This window comes from Lepidochelys olivacea, assembly GCF_965140295.1.
Source record: "Lepidochelys olivacea isolate rLepOli2 genome assembly, chromosome: 18".
In the NCBI taxonomy this organism is placed as follows: domain Eukaryota; kingdom Metazoa; phylum Chordata; order Testudines; family Cheloniidae; genus Lepidochelys; species Lepidochelys olivacea.
Window position 1 is genome coordinate 8245591 of NC_140428.1, and position 12915 is coordinate 8258505.

Genomic DNA, 12915 nt, shown 5'->3' on the forward strand with positions numbered 1-12915 from the left:
TGGGGGGGGCGGCGGGTACTGGGGGGGGGGGCCGCCGGGCCGCTGCTCTGGGGGGGGCGGCGGGTACTGGGGGGGCCGCCGGGCCGCTGCTCTGGGGGGGGCGGCGGGTACTGGGGGGGGGGCCGCCGGGCCGGTGCTGTGGGGGGAGGCGGCGGGTCCTGGGGGGGGGCCGCCGGGCCGCTGCTGTGGGGGGGGCGGCGGGTCCTGGGGGGGGGCCGCCGGGCCGCTGCTCTGGGGGGGGCGGCGGGTCCTGGGGGGGGGCCGCCGGGCCGCTGCTCTGGGGGGGGGCGGCGGGTCCTGGGGGGGGCCGCCGGGCCGCTGCTCTGGGGGGGGCGGCGGGTTCTGGGGGGGGGCCGCCGGGCCGCTGCTCTGGGGGGGGCCGCCGGGCCGCTGCTCTGGGGGGGGCGGCGGGTCCCGGCGGGGGGGGCTGTGGCCGCCGGGCCGCTGCTCTGGGGTCCTGGGCTCCAGGGTGAGAAAAGTGAGGGGCTGGTTCCATGGGCTGCCGCCCCCGCGAATGGCTTGCAGCAGACGCAGACCCCTCTGTATAGGGAAGGCGCTCAGGGGTACGTGGCTTATGTGAAACACTTCTCTCTGCTGCCCTCTTAGGCCTCTGGCAAGATCAAGTCCCGGCTCCAGTGTGAGGGTGCACCCCATAAGGCTTTATGGAAATATGCTTAGGCATGTAACTATGACATAACTGGCATATGCTTTGTTACATATGTCATGTGACATCTCTGCAAAGGTTATGATCCAATCATAGAATATCGGAGGTGGAAGGGACCTCAGGAGATCATCTAGTCCAACCCCCTGCTCAAAGCAGGACCAATCCCCAATTTTTTTTGCTCCAAATCCCTAAATGGCCCCCTCAAGGATTGAACTCACAACCCTGGGTTTAGCAGGGTCTAAACCAGATCTACTGAATATATTCATCCTATTTGAATGCATGTATCATTTTTGTATTCAAAGTTGTATACGAATATTGGCTGTGTACTTGTTTGATGTTAAGTAGCCTTAGTAAGGCATTTGGCCAGCTTCTTTCGGCACTTAACTTGCAAATTCCTTTCTAATCAAGAAACACTTAACAGATAATGGATCTTGGAAGGCTCCAATCTACATAAGAAGTCTACATGAGGCCATTCAAGGTAGCATGTGAACCATGTCTGCTACCTGTAAGTTTTGAGTCATGCATGGACATGTGACTTGCCCATGTGACCCCAAAACTCCATCTTGTAGCTGGGATTCTACACAGGGGAGGGCTGTCCACCCACAAGAGAGAGTCTATTTAAACCCCTGGGAGACCCCTCCATTTTGTCTTCAGCTGGATCAAGAGATAGCCTCTTCATGCCCAAAGGATACCTGAAAGAAACTGGAATAAAGGACAGTAACCACGGGGGTGTGAGAGATTGCTGGACCCAGACTAGAAGGAGACTAGTCTGTAAAAGGAAGCTGACTGAAACACCTCTGAGGGTGAGATTCCATTTGTAATCACTTTCTTTCTGTATTAGGTTTAGACTTCAGTGTTTCATTTTATTTTGCTTCGTAATTCACTTTGTTCTGTCTGTTATTACTTGAAACCACTTAAATCCTACTTTTTGTATTTAATAAAATCACTTTTTACTTATTAATTAACCCAGACTATGTATTAATAGCGGGGGGGGGGGGGAACAGCTGTGCGTATCTCTCTTTCAACATTATAGAGAGCAAACAATTTATGAGTTTATGCTGTATAAGCTTTATACAGGGTAAAACGAATTTATTTGGGCTTTGGACCCCATTGGGAGCTGGGCATCTGAGTGTTAGAGACAGGAGCAGCTTTTGTGGGACATGGTTCAGACTTGGGTCTGGCTCAAAGCAAGCAGGGCACTGCACCCCCAAGCTGACAGCTACCTCCCTAGGTAACGTATTCCAGTGCTTCATCACCCTTGTAGTGAAAAATTTTTTCCCAATATCCAACCTAAACCTCCCCCACTGCAACTTGAGACCATTACTCCATGTTCTGTCATCTGCTACCACTGAGAACAGTCTAGATCAGAGGTGGGCAAAACTACGGCTTGAGGGCCACATCCAGCCTTCGGGACCCTCCTGCCCAGCTCCTGGCCCAGGAGGCTCATCCCCAGCCCCTCACCCGCTGCTCCCCTTCCCTCAATGCACTGTCGGCGCAATGCTCCGGGTGGGGGGGCTGCAGAACCCGGCCACCGGTGCTCCAGGCAGCGTGGTGAGGGGGAGGGAGTAGGGGGTGTTCTAGATAGAGGGTTGGCTAGGGGGCAGGGGAGTTCGGGGTGGTGGTCAGGGGGCGGGGGAGTGGATAGGGGTTGGAGTGGTCAGAGGGCGGGGAACAGGGGGGTTTGATGCGGCGGAGGTCCTGGGGGGGCAGTCAGGAATGAGAGGGGGAGTTGGATGGAGTGGTCAGGGGACAATGAGTTGGGGGGCAGGGCGGATGGGGCAGAGGTACCGGGGGGGGCTGACAGGGAACAGAGGGGGTTGGATGGGGCAGGAGTCCCAGGGGGGGCGTCAGGGAGCAAAAAGCAGGGGGTGATAGGAGGCAGGGGCAAGGCCACACCTGACTGTTCTGGGACGCACAGCCTCCCCTAACCGGACCTCCATACAATTTTCGAAACCTGATGCTGCCCTCAGGCCAAAAAGTCTGCCCGCACCTGGTCTAGATCCATCCTCTTTGGAACCCCCTTTCAGGTAGTTGAAAGCATCTATCAAATCCCCCCTCATTCTTTTCTTCTGCAGATTAAACAATCCCAGTTCTCTCAGCCTCTTCTCATAAGTCATGTGTTCCAGTCCCCTAATCTTTTTTGTTGCCCTCCGCTGGATGCTTTCCAGTTTTTCCACATCCTTCTTGTAGTGTAGGGCCCAAAACTGGACACAGTACTCCAGATGAGGCCTCACCAATGCCGAACAGAGGGGAATGATCACATCCTTCGATCTGCTGGCAATGCTCCTACTTATACAGCCCAAAATGCCGTTTGCCTTCTTGGAAACAAGGGAACACTATTGACTTATATTCAGCTTCTCATCCACTGTAACCCCTAGGTCCTTTTCTGCAGAACTGCTGCCGAGCCATTCGGTCCCTAGTCTGTAGCGGTGCATGGGATTCTTCTGTCCTAAGTGCAGGACTCTGCACTTGCCCTTGTTGAACCTCATCAGAATATCTTTTGACCCAATCCTCTAATTTATCTAGGTCCCTCTGTATCCAATCCCTATCCTCCAACATATCTACCACTGCTCCCAGTTTAGTGTCATCTGCAAACTTGCTGAGGGTGCATCCACCCCATACTCCAGATCATTAATGAAGATATTGAAGAAAACCAGGCCCAGGCCCAGGACCAACCCCTGGGGCACTCCGCTTGATACCGGCTGCCAACTAGACATGGAACCATTGATCACTAGCCGTTGAGCCTGACGATCTAGCCAACTTTCTATCCACCTTATAGTCCATTCATCCAGCCCATACTTCTTTAACTTGCTGGCAAGAATACTGTGGGAGACCATATCAAAAGCTTTGCTAAAGTCAAGGAATAACACATTCGCTGCTTTCCCCTCATCCACAGAGCCAGTTATCTCGTCATAGAAGGCAATTAGGTTAGTAAGGCATGACTTGCCCTTGGTGAATACAGATGACATATGCTACATGTTCCTGGAGATAACGGTTAAAAGAAAATACTAATTTCCACAGTAGCAACTTCAAACCAAATTGTGTGTGTGCAGGGAGAGAATCAGTTCAAAGGCAACTTTGCTTCTTGCTGCTGTGCGTAGGAATTAGAAATATATTAAAACTGTCAAGATTCTAGGGAGAGTTTGGGAGGAGCGTGATGGGTAACAGCAGTGCCTAGACATAATTTAAGAAATATATAGCTTTAATGAGGTCTCAAACATAGGCGCTGACTCCGTGGGTGCTCCAGGGCTGGAGCACCCAGGGGGAAAAATTAGTGGGTGTTCTGCACCCACCAGTAGGCAAGCTCCCCTCCTCACCTCACCTCGCCTCTGCTGAGTGTGCCAGGTCCCCACCCCTCTGCCTACCTCCTAGCGCTTGCAAAACAGCTGTTTCATGGCGTAACAAGCTCTCGGGGGGGTGGGGGGGAGCGGGAATGTGGTGTGCTCAGGGGAGGAGGTGGGGAAGAGGCGGGGCTGCGGTGGAGATTTGGGGAAAGAGTGGAATAGGGACAGGGAGGGGGCAGAATTGGGGCAGGGACTTTGGGGAAGGGGTTGGGATGGGAGCGGGGCAGGGGCGGGCGGGGCATGGGTGGAGTCGGGGCAGGGCCAGGGGCAGATGGGGGTCAAGCACCCACTGGCGCTAGCAGAAGTTGGCGCCTATGGTCTCAAATATGTGCCCAAGGGAAGGAGATGCACAGTACCTTCTGCTGTTGCACAGAGACTTTTCTGTCATGCCAAGTACTGCTGTCTCAGACTGTGGTTCCAATTAACTGCTGTGGGACTGTATTTGGAATGTGAGAAACTTTGGCAGCTTTCTAGGATGCAAGGCTCTGGTAGTCATTGGTATCTTTAATACTATATAGTCTAAGCCTGCTCAAAGTGGGTCTAACCAGCGTAGTGTTCAAAATGCCGGCTGCTGTATTGAACCCTGCCTGCAGTAGTGCTCTCAAAATTCATGCTACCATTCATGGAGCTGAACTGGGGTAGTGATGGTGGGATTTTTTTCATCAAAAGGCCTTAGGTTAGATGCAGTTTTTATTCCTGGGGGGATTCTACACAAAAAAATTCAAAATTCTGCAAAATTCTGCATATTTTATTTGTCAAAATAATGCAATATAAACACACCAAAGAATATCAGGGTTGGAAGGGAAGGTCATCGAGTCCAACCCCCGGCTCAAAGCAGGACCAATCCCCAATTTTTGCTCCAGATTCCTAAATGGCCCCTCAAGAATTGAGTTTGCAACCCTGGGTTTAGCAGGTCAATGCTCAAACCACTGAGCTATCCCTCCCCCGTTTCACTTATTTTGGTAATTTATTTAAACTACAACAGGGAAAAAAGTCACAATATCTATTCAGCATTTCCTAAACACATGAAAGTTAACTTACAAACACTTGGTAACCGAGACCCTGCCTTCCAGTTATAATCCTGGATTTTCATTTAAATTACATTACAGAACACCAAATAGAAAAAAAAAAGGAGAAACTCATTTCAAATTGGTCAGACTTTCACACATGAAAGTCATAGTCTTGCTAATCATTGTCCTGGACCTGGCTGGGGACTTTGGAAAGTGTTTGCTTCTGATTGTCCTGGCATTTTACTGACTGCTTGAAATGTTTTATTTCCCTCAAAGTCTTTTTTTTTTTTAAATGGGTAAGTAAAATAAATCCTGAGCTGTACCCCACTGTGCCACTTTGGCACAGGAGAAAAGTGAGAAAATGCATAGATCTTCCCAGCTGATTCCCTTCCTGTCATTGATAAGACTTTCCATCCCTCTGGCAACGTAGGGGCCTTACAACTTCTACAGGTTTTTATGCTCCTGGGAGAACTGACTGAGAATGGGAACAGTTAACTAACAATAGGAACGTTAACAATGTTACTAGGCAGGCAGGCGGTTCCATTTCTGCCTTGGGACAGAACCTTCCTCCTGCATAATAAAAAGCCCTACCCCTCCATGTCCAGCAAGCCGCAGAAGCAAGCAAGAGAGAGACAGGCCTTGTCTACACTGCCACTTTACAGCACTGCAACTTTCTCGCTCAGGGGTGTGAAAAAACCACACCCCTGAGCGCTGCAAGTTTCATAGGGGTGGGTTTTTTACAGCGCTTGGGAGAGCTCTCTCTCATGGCTGGTGCCACAACTACACAGCCACGGTAAAGCGCTGCTATGTCAGTGCTTTAACATTGCTAGTGAAGACATATCCACAGTCTCTCTCACTTGTTGGCCGGCAGGCACGCCCCACCCCCTGACGGTGAGCGTCTCTCCCCAGGCATGCCCTGCCCCTCTGCCCCCCTACCCCCCGCAGTGATTCGCGTCTCTGAGGCTGCTCCAGGCATGCTGGAACAGATGCACTGCCTGGGCTGCCAGATAAGAGGCATGTCCCCCGCAGATTTCTTTTGCACTTTTCTGCACGGGGGTCACAGAAATATGCAGGCCGTATGGGGGCGCAGAATTTTGTAAGGAGTAAACGGTTTTGGAGACGCATCAATGCCCATTCCTGCTTCAAGAGAAGGGAGAATCTCTCTTGTCTTTGCTGAGCTGATAGCCTCTAGAGTAGAGCATATTAATAGTTACTCTGTACCTCATAAACTTGAGCTTCAGTTTGCTGCAAATTATAATCCAGCGTGGTCAAGGAAGCTCAATATAAGAAAATGTACAGGAAAGGACAGGAATCTGAACCTGAACTAAATAGTTGCTTTGCAAGTACTGTAAGGTGGAAATCTGTGCGTATTATAGTGACATACAAGTTCATGGTGCTGCATATGAACACCGGTTTCAGAGTAACATATGAACACCATGTATGCTAAAAGAAAAGGAGGACTAGTCGCACCTTAGAGACTACAGACTAACACGGCTGCTACTATGCTCAGATAAATTGGTTAGTCTCTAAGGTGCCACTAGTCCTCCTTTTCTTTTTGCAAATACAGACTAACACGGCGGCTACTCTGAAACCGTGTATGCTGTGCATCAGGATCTGGGGTGAGATCTGATGACCACAAATGCAGGGAACTGTGTATAATCCCCTGTGGGGCCAACAATACATCCATAGATGCTGTCACTAAGATGGTAGAAATCCTCAAGGATGAAATTGGATCACTTCAAATGAACCAAAGCATACAGCAGTTATTGATTTGCTTCTAGGCCTGCACTTCAGAGGGCAGCTGCTCAATGACCTTGACACATTGCCATTTTCTTTGCCTGTGGGTGACTAGACTGACAGTTCACTTCAGATGCTTTTTTATATTTTCATCAAATACTCGGCGCTTATGAACACGTCTCTGGGCATGACTGAACTGTCTGAACCACACAGGGCATCTCAAAAACTACACTGCAAAGTAAAAGCTTTAAAACATCATTGTACTTGCTACAGACGCAGGAAAGTTTAGTTGCATTAAAATTGATGCACTGTTTAGTTTTAAGAGCACAACTCTCTAATCTTCAGTTTATATCTAAGGCTAAGATTTTGTCATGGTTATTTTTAGTAAAACTCACGGACAGGTCACAGGCAAAAAACAAAAATTAACAGAAGGCGTGACCTGTCGGTGACTTTTGCTGCTGCAGCTCCATGGTTTTCCCGTGCTGGGAGCTGTGGGGTTCCCCCTCTACCCATGGCAGCTGGAAGCTGCAGGGGGGCTCCCCTCCACCCTCGGTGGCTGGGAGCTGCAGGGTGACCATATTTCCCAAAGAGAAAACAGGACACCCCCAGCCACTTGCCCAAGGTGCCGCCCCGCCCATACAAGGCTGTCACTTGTCACTGGAACCCTGAGGAGAGCTCCCTCGGCTAGCCTGTGGCTAGAACCTTGCAGGGGGCCCCCCTGAGGAGGCTGTTGCTGGCGCGGGCCACACTGGCTGCTAGCCCCAGTCCCTGGGCCCCTGGGACTGAAGCAGAGAATGTCAGGGAGGCCTCTGGAAGTCTCGGATTCTGTGACTTCCATGACCTCCATGACATAAATGTAACCTTAATTATACCCAGTGTTTGTCATTCACTTTTTATTGTGCTCAGAAAGCAATGCAGTTGTCTTTCTGGTAATCCTGATATGACTTTAAAGAAACATACTTCTAGTTTGCACAATCTGAAGGCGGGGGGGAGCCAAGCTGATTTCAAGGAACCGCATTAGTAAATGGAAACTGCCCAGTAAAGATGATTTCCAGTGCTACTGTTTGGTTAGTTGCTACAAGTTTTGTAAAATGAATTGCAGAGCAGTATAACGAACTAGTTACACATCAGCCTGCTTTATCTGCAGCATGCTGCTTTTGCACCTTTTGACAAAGAGAAATGTACAGTAAGACAGAAAATTAAAGGATTTAAAGAAGACTTTTCCCTCTTAAATCAGGCACATTGGTAATTGTGACCTAGTGCAGGGGTTCTCACAACAAATATCTTGGTGGAATTCCTAGTGCGGCCACCAAATCTTGCTGGTGGCCGCTCTGACAATTTTTCCTAAAATACTTAATTAACTTTAGGAAAAACAAATAAATATGCATAGATACATGTCCAAATCATTGGTTTCAGAGTAGCAGCCGTGTTAGTCTGTATTCGCAAAAAGAAAAGGAGGACTTGTGGCACCTTAGAGACTAACCAATTTATTAGAGCATAAGCTTTCGTGAGCTACAGCTCACTTCCTCAGATGTGCTTCCACGATATGCATCTGAGGAAGTGAGCTGTAGCTCACGAAAGCTTATGCTCTAATAAATTGGTTAGTCTCTAAGGTGCCACAAGTCCTCCTTTTCTTTTTGTCCAAATCATTGTAATTTGTCTGTTTAGGGTTTTTTTTGCCAACTCAATAATAAAAATAATGTAGTTGTCCCTATTCTTTACTGGACCTAAACAGAACAGAAACACAAATAAGGTGCTTTGCCTGTTTTGCTTTTTTCGGTTGATTTTTTTTTTTTTTTAAGACTTGCTAGCTAGTAAGTCTGCTATTGTGAAAAGTGATATTTGTATATTTGTTTATATCACTTTTCACAGCAGATTTACTCATCCACGGCAAGCTGGGGGACAAATTATATCCTGGATGGGGAGATGAGTAAGGAGGCAGGAGGGCCGGGACAATGGGGCACTGGATGGCGGGTGGAGGCAGTGGGGGTTAGGGGAATGGGGGGGTGAGTCTGGGCCTGGAGCCTGGGGTCCTGCTGCACGAGTGGGAGCTGGAGGAGTGGGAGCCAGGGGCGATTTGTGGGGGGGAAGCCTGGGGTCACAGCCTAAAGCCCTGCAGTTCGGGGACAGAACCTGCTGCCCACCCCAGGGCTGAAGCCCAAAGCCCAAGCCCCGCCGCCCCCAGGAAGGCGGGGAGCTCAGATTGATCGCCTGGCTCCTACAGTGTTCGAGGCTCCAGAAGGGGGCAGGGACCAACCCGTGATGGCGACCCTGGGGAAGGGACCGCTGCTTTGACCCCCGCAAAAAACCCACCACCCAAGAAGTTGCGGCTGCAAAAAAAGCCCCTAGTGGCCGCATTTGAGAAACACAGAGAGAGATTGTGTGCATGAGAGAAGATCCAGGTTTCTCTATTACTTCCTGCTAGGGGAGATCTACGGTAGCTCAGGTGACAGGGGCCTGTGCTTTCTGCAGCTGGTAACACAGCACTCTATTTTAGGATCCCCAAATCCATGTGTGAATCATAGAATATCAGGGTTAGAAGGGACCTCAGGAGGTCATCTAGTCCAACCCCCTGCTCAAAGCAGGACCAATCCCCAATTTTTACACCAGATCCCAAATGGCCCCCTCAAGGATTGAACTCACAACCCTGGGTTTAGCAGGCCAATGCTCAAACCACTGAGCTACTGCATCTTGCAGAGCAGGTTCTGAAACCAAATGTTTATCAAGTGAAAGTGTTGAAAACAGGCTGCTGAGCTTGGATTTGCAGGAAGCCAGTAATTACCTGTTCAAAGGAGTTGTCGGTCTTGGCAGCTTCTTCCAACAAAAACTGGAAACAAGCAAATTGACTACAGCATTTACCAAAGATGTTGTTCTTAGAAGGATCCTTGAATATATATAGCAGCTGCTGAGTGGTTGCCAAATGTGACTATGGAGATCAATGGATATGCAGAGAAAATGGCTTTTTAGCCCAGAGACATTACAATCTGATGTCAGGTCAGGTGCTATGTGCATGATCCATCAGCTCATTTGTTTTTATTGCTTGACTGGAAAGCCAGTGAAGGAATAACTGAGCCCTTTCTTTTATTTTTTGGAAAAAGATCATAATTAAAACTGAAGGTGTATCCTCCAAACTCATATGGCACAATGCCCCACTGAGATCATGTGCATCCCCTACTCCACATTCTCTGGACTGTTCAGTCAGGATGTTTATAAGGCAGATCCCTGACCTCCTATTTTCAACCCTTTTCTAAGTATTTGAATGCTCACCTTGATTTCCAAACCATGTGTTTTAATCGATTATTTAAAAATTGCATTTTCTATGTACCGAGAGTATTAACATGCATATTATTTTTGAATCAAGTTGCTGAGTTTTTCCTACTATTAAAACAAAATGAACCTTCATAAGAACATAAGAATGGCCAGACTGGGTCAGAACAAAGGTCCATCTAGCCCAGTATCCTGTCTTTTGATAGTGGCCAGTGCCTGGTGCCCCAGAGGGAATGAACAGAACAGGTAATCATCAAGTAATCCATCCCCTGTCGCCCATTCCCAGCTTCTGGCTAACAGAGGCTAGGGACACCATCCCTGCCCATCCTGGCTCATAGCCATTGATGGACCTATCTTCCATGAAACTATCTAGTTCTTTTTTGAACTCTGTGTGATGTTTCACTCCATATTCTTCATGAAAATATGCTTATGACATGAACATGATATAACTGAGATATACTTTATGCAAGATGGCTCATGTATCACTGGAAAGGTTATGATTTACTGAATGTGATTATCCTGTATCATTTGTATGCCTGCATCATTTCTGTATCTGAAGTTAGGAATAGGGTGACCAGATGTCCCGATTTTATAGGGACAGTCCCAAATTTTGGGATCTTTTTCTTATATAGGCTCCTATTACCACCCACCCCCTGTCCCGATTTTTCACATTTACAGTCTGGTCACCCTAGTTAGGAATATTGACTATGTATCTGTATTTCAACTATGCTACTTTGGGTGATGCCCACTGCTAACACTTCAGGTACAACAATGGAAAAGCCAGACAGGGCGGATGGCCCATCAGTGAGGACAATGGATTGTGAAATCTTGGCCTTCCTGCGGAATCTCCGTACTGCCACTGACTCATGGACGCTGTGATATTACAGAGTCAGAAGGTCTTCTCACCTGATACTAAACATTACCTGGGATTTCTTGTAACTTTCCACTGGAAGGGAAGGGGGATCAAGTTTGGGAAACAAAAGATTCCTGTCTTATGTAAATCCTATTTAAGGGTGGGGAGGAAGGCAAACGGGATTTCTCCTCTTTCTCTTTCTATAACACTTTCTCAGCTCTCGTCCCCTAGTGCCCCTCCTCTAGATGCCCTGCATTGATGACATCTTCATCATATGGACCCACAGGAAGGAGGTCCTTGAAAAATTCCACCTGGATTTCAACAATTTCCACCCCAACATCAACAGCAGCCTGGACCAGTCCACACAAGAGATCCACTTCCTGGACACTATAATGCAAATAAGCGATGGCCACATAAACACCACCCTGTACCGGAAACCTACTGACCGCTATGCCTACCTACATGTCTCCAGCTTTCATCCAGACCACACCACACAATCCATTGTCTACAGCCAAGCTCTGCGATACAACCGCATTTGCTCCAACCCCTCAGACAGAGACAAACACCTACAAGATCTCTATCAAGCATTCGTACAACTACAATATTCACCTGCTGAAGTGAAGAAACAGATTGACAGAGCCAGAAGAGGACCCAGAAGTCACCTACTACAGGACAGGCCCAACAAAGAAAATAACAGAATGCCACTAGCCATCACCTTCAGCCCGCAACTAAAACCTCTCCAACGCATCATCAAGGATCTACAACCTATCCTGAAGGACGACCCATCAGTCTCACAGATCTTGGGAGACAGGCCAGTCCTTGCCTACAGACAGCCCCCCAACCTGAAGCAAACACTCACCAGCAACCACACACCAGAACCACTAACCCAGGAAAATATCCTTGCAACAAAGTCCGTTGCCAACTATGTCCACATATCTATTCAGGGGACACCATCATAGGGCCTAATCACATCAGCCACACTATCAGAGGCTCGTTCACCTGCACATCTACCAATGTGATATATGCCATCGTGTGCCAGCAATGCCCCTCTGCCATGTACATTGGCCAAACTGGACAGTCTCTACGTAAAAGAATAAATGGACACAAATCAGATATCAAGAATTATAACATTCATAAACCAGTGGGAGAACACTTCAATCTCTTTAGTCACTTGATTACAGACCTAAAAGTGGCAATTCTTCAACAAAAAAACTTCAGAAAGAGACTCCAACGAGAGACCTGCTGAACTGGAATTAATTTGCAGACTGGATGCAATTAACTTAGGCTTGAATAAAGACTGGGAGTGGATGGGTCATTACACAAAGTAAAACTATTTCCCCATGTTTATTCTCCCCCCCATTCCTCAGACGTTCTTGTCAACTGCTGGAAATGGCCCACCTTGATTATCACTACAAAAGGTTCCCCCTCCCCCCCTGCTGCTAATAGCTCACCCTAAGTGATTACTCTCCTAACAGTGTGTATGGTAACACCCATTGTTTCATGTTCTCTATGTATATAAATCTCCCCACTGTATTTTCCACTGAATGCATCCGATGAAGTGAGCTGTAGCTCACGAAAGCATATGCTCAAATAAATTGGTTAGTCTCTAAGGAGCCACAAGTCCTCCTTTTCTTTTTGTGGATACAGACTAACACGGCTGCTACTCTGAAACTAATCATTTTTGTTGCCCTTTTCTGAAATATTCCAATTCCAATATATCCTTTTTTGAGATGGGGCGACCACATCTGCCTGCAGTATTCAAGGTGTGGGCGTACCATGGATTTATACAGAGGCAATATGATATATTCTATCTTCTTATCTATCCCTATCTTAATGAGTCCCAACATTCTGTTCACTTTCTTGGCTGCCGCTGCACATTGAGCAGATGTTTCCAGAGAACTATCCACAAAGACTCCAAGATCTCTTTCTTGAGTGGTAACAGCTAATTTAGACCCCATCATTTTATATGTATAGTTGGGATTATGTTTTCCAATGTGCATTACTTTGTATTTATCAACATTGAATTTCATCTGCCATTTT